This window comes from Triticum urartu, chromosome 7, assembly GCF_003073215.2.
Source record: "Triticum urartu cultivar G1812 chromosome 7, Tu2.1, whole genome shotgun sequence".
Taxonomy (NCBI): domain Eukaryota; kingdom Viridiplantae; phylum Streptophyta; class Magnoliopsida; order Poales; family Poaceae; genus Triticum; species Triticum urartu.
Genome location: NC_053028.1, coordinates 468,222,727 through 468,231,402, shown reverse-complemented (window position 1 = coordinate 468,231,402; position 8,676 = coordinate 468,222,727). Strand labels below are relative to the sequence as shown.

The following is an 8,676-nucleotide window of genomic DNA, read 5'->3' as shown; positions in this document are numbered from 1 at the left end:
ACTAAATGATCATAGTGCTAAGCTAACGGATGGGTCTAGTCCATCACATCATTCTCTAGTGATGTAATCCCGTTCATCAAATGACAACACATGTCCATGGCTAGGAAACTTAACCATTTTTTATTAACGAGCTAGTCAAGTAGAGGCATACTAGGGACACTCTGTTTGTCTATGTATTCACACATGTATTAAGTTTTCGGTTAATACAATTCTAGCATGAATAATAAACAGTTATCATGATATAAGGAAATATAAATAACAATTTTATTATTGCCTCTAGGGCATATTTCCTTCAAGAACTGCCCCAAAGGTCTGCGGGGAATGTATCAAGGTCACACCAGATAGGCCACCATCATACTAGAAGTGATGTCATCACGCGGCTTATGGATTTGGCATGCTTTCTTTGGAATGTCGTGTTCTCACAACCACATCAACGTGCTTCAACGATCTCGTCGTTCATGAGGCTTTGTAATGGGGAATCACCGTCGTGTAACTACACTGTCAATGGCCGAGACTACAACATGGGATACTATCTTGCCGATGGTATCTATCCTCAGTGGACGGCATTTGTGAAGACCATATCCGAGCCGCGTGGCAATAAACATAGCCACTTTGCAACAATGCAGGAAGCGGCTAGGAAGAATGTGTAGAGGGCATTTGGTGTGCTTCAAACTCGTTGGGGGGATTGTGCGGAGCACTGCAATGATGTGGCAATCAGAAACTTTATGGCAACTGATGACATGTTGTGTTATTCTGCACAATATGATTGTCGAGAATGAGAGTGATGGTGTAACCTAAGCCCATGATTTCGAAGCACCCGGAGAACAAGTTGAAATCTCAGAAGATCAAGATGTGGTTCAACTGATGAACTTTCTGTGTATGCATCAAAATCTTTGAGATCAGCAGGTGCACACGCAACTACTCAATGAAAATGATAACAAGGAGACAATGCTTGAGTTTGACACTTAAAATAAATTTTATGTAAACGCTATCTATGCTTCATACCAACATTTGCTATTTACGTGCTTTTGTATGATCGACATGCATGTATTTGCATGAATTTGAGAGTCTGGATTTGAGATATATAAATGCCGGGACCGAAATATGAGGGCTCGTCCAGCTCCTCGGCTCAGCTGATGAACTTTCTGCAGATATATCAGAATCTTCGATATCAGCAGATGCACACGCAACTACTCAATGATCTTGTGGATCACATATGGACCCACAATGGCAACCAAGGAGACAATGCTTGAGTTTGACACTTAAAATAAATTTTATGTAAATGCTATCTATGCTTCGTACCAACATTTGCTATTTACGTGCTCTTGTATGATCGACGTGCATGTATTTGCATGAATTTGAGAGTCCGGATTTGAGATATATGAATGCCAGGACAGAAATATGAAGAGCTGGACCCGTAACACGCTCCATGGGCTTTGACTAGTTGTGTCGTGTGTGTTTTCTATTTTTGGGGCTTGTTGAGCTGTGCCCTCAGCATTAACCCATTCGATACCCTGTATTTGTATTGACATTTCATGCGTGTGTGTGATGTGATCTTTTGTTGAATGCTTGGTTTGGACAATTTGCTTTGTATATAAAATGAGGCGAAAACTTTTTTTTTATAATATGAAGGCTTGTCTCGATGCGTCCGCGGGCCGCCCGGTCGCATCCGCGGCCGTTTGTGACGCGGAATTTGCCAAGTCCATGCTGTAAAAAGGACAGGAGTGCTTCGTGCCGGTGCCACACGTGTGACATCATTTGAGTTTTTTTGTGCGCTGCGCCCATTGCGCCCTTCGTTCGTTCGTCATATTCCGTTCTGAATGTCTCTCCCCCAATTTTTCCTTCGCGGCGGCAAGGTGAAGAGGCAGCTTTCTCAATAAATAAATAAATATAGAGAAGATCCAGAGGCAGCGGCAGGAGCTTGCGGAGGCGACTGCTGCCGCCGTCTAGGGTTCAAGCCGACAGATCGTGCCACCCGCACCGCCGGCCAAGTTCGGCCGCGGCGAGGACAAGCAACGACCATATCCTGTGTCTGCGTTCCGCGTCAAAGAGAAAGAGCAGGTCTGAGCATACTATCTTCTTCGCTTCCGTGAAATTCGTTGGGGGAAAAGAGCGGTTGCTTCCAAATCGATCGCCCTGTTTCCTCTGATTCTCCATCGACTCGTCTAACCGCATCAGCACTAGAGGAAACTATTGGGATTTCTCGAAATTTTGTTGCATGTGTCTGTACATATTTTGATAATTCTGTTAGAAATGTCGGATGCTAGTATGTTACTCCACGAACGTACTATTTCGAAAATTTCATTCTACTCTGTTAGACCGTCTAGTTTGTCAGGTAAACATGATACTTATTTATCAGGCAGGCTATCAAAACATATTTTCATGCTAGTTACAGTTTTACTGATACTAGAGGTTACTGGGTAAAGTTCTTCGCTCAAATATTGTGAAGGTCAACGGCGAAGAAAGTAAATGAATAAACATCAGGAATATAGTGCTTTTTAGGCAAGTGCTGCTTTTAACCCAATTTTTTCAGAGTATGCCGTGGTAACTGACTTTTGCACATTTTCCTTTAAAGTACTGTATGAAATAGTTAGTTTATTCAACTTTTTCTTCCTGACATTTCCCTTGAACTCAAAGCCACAGGATCCACAAGCAGTGTAAACATACAAATTAGAGTAAAACTGCTGAATGTACTTACAGATGAAAATTTTGATGGATTTTATTCGAACAAAGGAATTACAGATATTTCATTTATTCGCTCATGTAGTCCTAAAAATGTTTCTTTGATTGACATGACTTCAGTATAAACTTCTTGCATAGTTGGTCGGTCTTTTGGTGAATCCACAGAGCATTTCAGACCTAGTTTCACCAGTTGCATTGTACATTCTTGCACGCCGACCATTACATGTGTCCCATTGCCTGAAGGTTTACTTGTGTGTTCGTCCTGGTATTGTGGAATAAAATTGGGCTCTAGAATATCACCAATCTTGTGAGGAAATGCCAGTTCCACAAACTTGTGGAGACCATGTCCATCCTTAAACATCTCATCTGTTGGGTTCTTTCCCATCAGCATTTCTAGCAGAATAATTCCATAGCTGTAGACATCCCCCTCAGTAGACATGTTGCTACCCATGCCATACTCTGCAAAATTTGCAAATATGTCCTGTGAAATCCTTTCAACTGCTTAATCATTAGGTAATATTTATTTTTGAAATGACTGTATTTGTTTTTTTACTGAAAGCATATGCATTGGACACTTAATTTAGGTACATAATTCTGGTGCTCCAGTACATCATTTTTTTGATAAAGGTAAACATGGTTTCCTTTTAGAAATAATGGGCAGGGGGTAAACATGATTTTTCAAGGAAGTACAACTTAATTTGAATATATTGACAATAAAAGAATGAAATGTCTACTAACCTGGTGCAATGTATCCAATTGATCCTCTTGCCCCTATCAAGCTTTTGGATGGATGGTCATAAAGAAACTTTGCTAATCCAAAGTCACCAACACGAGCACACATGTCATCGTCCAAAAGGACATTGCTTGGCTTTAGATCACAATGGATCAAAGGAGGCATGCATCTGTTATGGAGATAGTCCAAGGCAGCAGCTATATCCGTCGCAATTCTTATCCTTAACCCAAGATTCAGTGGCCTTTTTGAGCCATGATTTTCTGTTACTGGATGAAGCCAACTTTCTAGGCTACCATTTGACATGTGCTCAAGAACTAGAGCTTTGAACTCATTTCCTGATGGATCAAATGTAGAACACATGCTTATCGCCCTTACGAGATTTCGATGGCGTGTGTTTTTCAGGGCCTCACACTCAGCAATGAAACTTTTTGATGCTCCATCTTGATCAAGCCTGAACACCTTGACTGCAGCTATGCGGGGTTCAGCCAAGAATGTACCTCTATAGACAGATCCACACCCTCGCTCTCCAACCAGGTTAATAGAAGAGAAACCACCTGTTGCCTTGTATAGATCATGATATGAAAATCTTTTCCACCCCTCGGACTGCTGGTTGATTGGTTGTTTAGTTGCTTCCCGCTTTCTGTGTACAATGGCTATGGCACATATGAGTGAGACTAGAACAATGGTAACAATAGGGACCACCACCATTAGAACATATGAACTCCTTTTTCTTTTGAATGTGGACTTAATACAAGGTTGTAGTTGCAGCATTTGAGAATTTGTGCACAGATTTTTGTTTCCTTGGATGAGCACCAGACTTGAATTGCCAAACACACCAGTTGTAGGTACTGGCCCTTGAAAGTTGTTGAAGGACAGATTCAGAAGCTGCAAAGAGCTGAATGACTCGAAGAAGCTTGGAATTTCACCAGACAAGCTGTTCTGCGACAGATCCATCTCAACAACGCCTCGCAGGTTCATAAAAGATCCAGGAATGCCACCTTCAAGATAATTTGCATCCAAACGAAGCGACTCCAAGTGAAGGCACTGGCCGAGACTGTTGGGAATTTTTCCAGATAGCTGGTTGTTGGAGATTAAGGAGCTCAAGATTATTTAAGCTGCTAACTTCTGATGGTATCAGTCCAGTTAGTTGGTTATATGACAAGTCTAAGCCTTCAGAAAGTGAGGAAATAGAAAACAGTTTTGGAGGGATGCTTCCATGAAAGGTATTACAAGAAAGGTTTAGTCTAGTCAGGCTTCTGCATCCTGCTAAACTGGCAGGTATCGACCCACTTAATATGTTCTTCTGCAGATAAAGTTCACTTAGCTTCTCAAGGTTTCCAATTGATCGTGGGACTTCTCCAGAAAATTTGTTTTCTGCTAAATTCAGGACAAACAGAGTCTGAATATTTCCAAGTGTAGCAGGAATATTCCCTGAGAGGAAATTTCTCTCCATATGAATAAGAGTGAGACTGCTGAGATTTCCTATATCTGGATGTATGAAACTAGTTATTTGGTTATCATTCAGAAGCAACCACTGTAAGTTTTTCGGAAGATTGGCAATGGAAGTAGGTAACTCTCCTTGAAGATTATTCCTATCCAAGTATAACTTTTGCAACTGGGTGCAACTTGTTAGTGAGGACAAGAAAGTCCAGTCACCAGCTTCAAGCAGATTGTCACCCAGATCTAGAGTGACCAAGTTTGTCAAAGACCCCAGAGAAGGAATGATACCACTGAATGCGTTATTGCGGAGGCCAAGGTATTTTAGGTCAGAGGCATTTGCCAAAGAAGCAGGTACTGGGCCATCAAACTGGTTACCTTGCATTACCAACATCTGAATTCTCAGAAGTGTATAGCCAATGTTGGTTGGAATTCTCCCAGATAGCTGGTTGGCTCCAAGGCCAAGATAAGTTAGAGATGGGATTGCATATATAGTTGAACTGTGCCTGACAAGTTGTTATATGTCATGTCTAATACTTGCAAACCTGCAAGGCTACCTAAGCTCTCTGGAATGCTCTCTTGTAAGTTGTTCAGAGCAAGCAATAGGAAGGATAGGGAGGAAAAGTTCCCTAATGAGCTAGGTATGCTCCCTGAAAGGTTATTGCTAGTCAAGCTAAGATATTTCAAGGGAGAGGATGCATGAGCGAAGGACGGGATTGACCCGGAAAAACCATTGTAAGAGAGATTTAAGGTGTAAAGCAATGAGCTATTGAATAGTGCAGGAGGGATCTCTCCACGGAGCTTGTTTGATGCAAGGTTGAGGTAAGCAAGCGAGGAGGAATTCACTAGGAAGCGTGGAATTTCTCCTGTGAACGCATTGTTGTCGAGAGCAAGCTTGGTAAGACGCGAGTTGCCTCCTAGGAACCGAGGAATGGTGCCTGAAAGCTTGTTCCTAGCAAAGGATAATATAGAAAGGTTCGGAAGCAAGGCAAACCCGGGTGGTATGTGCCCCTGAAGAAAGTTGTCACTGAGGACAAGCTGTTCGAGGGATGAACTTTGAGCAAGAGCTGAAGGGATCTCACCTTCCAGGAGGTTGCTTGACAGGCTTATGATCTCCAGGCGGGAACACATTGACAGTGCATCGGGGATCATGCCGCCTATGGAGTTGATGCTGAGGTTTAGTTGTCTGAGTTGTGCCAGGCGGCCTATCTCCGGGGGAATGCTGCCACTGATCTTATTGTCCGGCATGTTTATCCTGGTCAAGAAACTGAGGTTGCCAATGCAAGGAGGAATCTGACCGGTAAGGTTCAGCGACATGAGGTCTAGCGCAACAACACGAGGTGCTGCGCTCTGCACGGTGCTGCATGTCACACCGCGCCATTGACAGAAGCTCTGGGAGTCGTGTCGCCATGTTGCCAGCGCTCTAGTGGTGAGGTTGCTGGCAAGGCCAGACTTGAGGTAGAGGAGCGTCTGTTGGTCGGCGTCAGAGTTGTTCCAAGATGGAGCTGCGGCATCGAGGGCACTGGCGGAGGGCTCCGGTGGGCAGGGTATGGCATCCGCCATACCTTGATTCTGGGGCAATTTTTTTTATACCTATGCATCTATCGATCGGCAGACTCTGGATCGGCATCGGCTGTTTCGTTCGACCGCAGCCAGCAGCGCTGGCCTGATGGGCTGACGCATCCAGCTGTTGGGCCACGCAGGCAGGCACGACAGGTTCGATTCCATTGAGAGTGTCTAAAAAAAGGTTTGATTCGATCGAGCGGCCACACACACAACGCACACGCACGCACGCGACCAACTCTACCCAGACGCGACGCAACCCTAAGCAGCTAGCGCGATGGCGGCTGCTGGCCATGTCGCGAGGACCAGGCGGGCGACTGATGACGGGGGCAGCTGACGGCGGCGGCAGGCTGGGGGCTTATAGGGCTGCCGCAGCAAGCTCCAGCGAAGGAAGCAAGCGGCGGCTTCAGTGGCGGTAGAAGCAAGTTCCAGCAGACGACGGCAGTTGGGAATTTTCCTGGCCATTCCCCGGTGTACGAACCAGAGGACTAATTGCAGCCACTTTGTTGGGTATTGGCAATTTTTCTTCTGTCAATTCTGCAGGATCTGAACCAACTACAGTAATTCTGAATATAACGGATAAAAATTTATGTAGCGACCTTGTACAATATGGTGGAAAGTTTGTCTATATTTTTTCATTCATGCTAGTGTACTGTGGACGCACAAGTTTTTGTTTTTAGATGATTATGCATAAAAGCTAATAAGATGCCCAACTGGCGCAGTTCTAGACGCCATTGAAATCTTCATTATTGGTTTGTTTTAGGTTATTTTCCTATTGAAATATGCCTACATTTTCATTGTATTGGGGTTTCCGTTTGTAATGTGTATTGACTCTTTTGATTTGCATCAAAAAAATTCTTTCCTTAAGACTTCGCCACACCTTAAAAAAAATTCGTCCTCCGCCTCTGATCGAGGGAGTGCGTGCAGGGGAAGAACAAGGCCACCAAAATGGTCGACAGAGAAAGAAGCAGTGTAGGGAAAGATGGTTCCATGTGAGTACCTAGATGAAAATTGCTTCATGTGTGTGTTTTAGCTTCATTAATTTGGATTTATGCGCATCACAGCGCTTTCTGTATGTGTGTGTGTGGGGGGGGGGGGGGGTTTTGGGGGGGGGGGGGGGGGGAATGTACTTCTGAGTCAACAGTCAAAAGGGCAACAAGTTGGCAAGTTCCTTTTCCAAAAAAAAAACCAAGTTGGTTGAGACATGCGTTTGCATTGCCATATGATGCTCTTTATATATCTCTACTAAGTGCTTTTGAATATACAGTACTGATTTATTGATTCACTATTGATCTTGGCAGGTTAGGGACTCAGAAGTCAGTACTGGCAGATTGAAAGTTGTTTTCATGCCACGTGTTTCTCGATTATATTAGTCAAAGAATTGTTTTTTAAGCCCAAGCCGCCGGAAATGGCTAAGTCAAACTCGAACGCGAAAGGGATGAATCCAATACAAACTTTTTTGAAAAGGTATGGCGAACAATTCTCAGGCAGAACCTATCTTTAGGATTTACCATTTAAATATCAGTAGAGTAGACTGCAATCTTTTTGCCTGGGTGTTTACCAGTAACACTACAGACAAAATGGCACCGTCTTTATTCTGCACCTCACAAGAACTTTCCAACATTTGTAGGAGCACTGTGCGCAAATGTGCTACTCACAGACGGTTGCATGGTGCTAACCATATTAAGTTCCAGTTGTAAATAATTTGATTGTGGCGAACTTTACCAAACTAGCTTAATTTACTATGATGCAAAACCACTTGTTTATATGAGTGGTCACTTTCTGTTTCAGTTGTGGTGGTTGGTTTGGCTGCCAAGCTTCACTGATCTTGGCAAGTTTGAATTGCCGTCTTGTAGTGATACTTTATAGAATAGATACACGTCTTTTGCACATTCTAGAAACAAAGATACCGACTTCTAATTTTAATTTTATGTGATGTTGATACTTGATACGAGCACAGTTTGTCGCACATGCCTTATTGGATTATATCGAGGAAGGTGCCGTGATGGTACACAAGCTGATCGCTCCATTGAGGAAGGTGCCATGATGGTACACAAGTTGATCGCTCCATCTAGCCACTTGGACTATAGTAGTAAGTTTCTGGCTTCAACTGCTCAATGGATGACGCTCATGCCACCCTCCATGGGATGATGCACATTATATATGCACACATTTGGTGCCTAGCATTCTTGACTTGTGCCTCATCAAGCCAACTGCTCCTGATTCCTGAAGCGGTAAAAAGAGCGAGCTTTGAGATTGGC

The 8,676-nt window shown here is 43.6% G+C and overlaps 1 long non-coding RNA gene and 1 pseudogene across 3 annotated transcripts; one reads left to right on the top strand and one right to left on the bottom strand.

Moving 5' to 3' along the window:
- The first annotated feature begins 1,741 nt into the window (after positions 1 to 1,741).
- Positions 1,742 to 8,670, top strand: LOC125522037. 3 transcript variants are annotated; one of them, XR_007289616.1, is made up of 4 exons: positions 1,742 to 2,061; positions 7,343 to 7,407; positions 7,717 to 7,882; positions 8,376 to 8,670. It is a non-coding gene; the product is annotated as an uncharacterized LOC125522037 (long non-coding RNA). The 3 variants fall into 3 exon arrangements; XR_007289614.1 differs by lacking the exon at positions 7,343 to 7,407 and having other exon boundaries at positions 1,745 to 2,061; XR_007289615.1 differs by lacking the exon at positions 1,742 to 2,061 and having other exon boundaries at positions 6,392 to 7,407.
- Positions 2,283 to 6,519, bottom strand: LOC125522036 (annotated as a pseudogene).
- Positions 8,671 to 8,676: the final 6 nt, after the last annotated feature.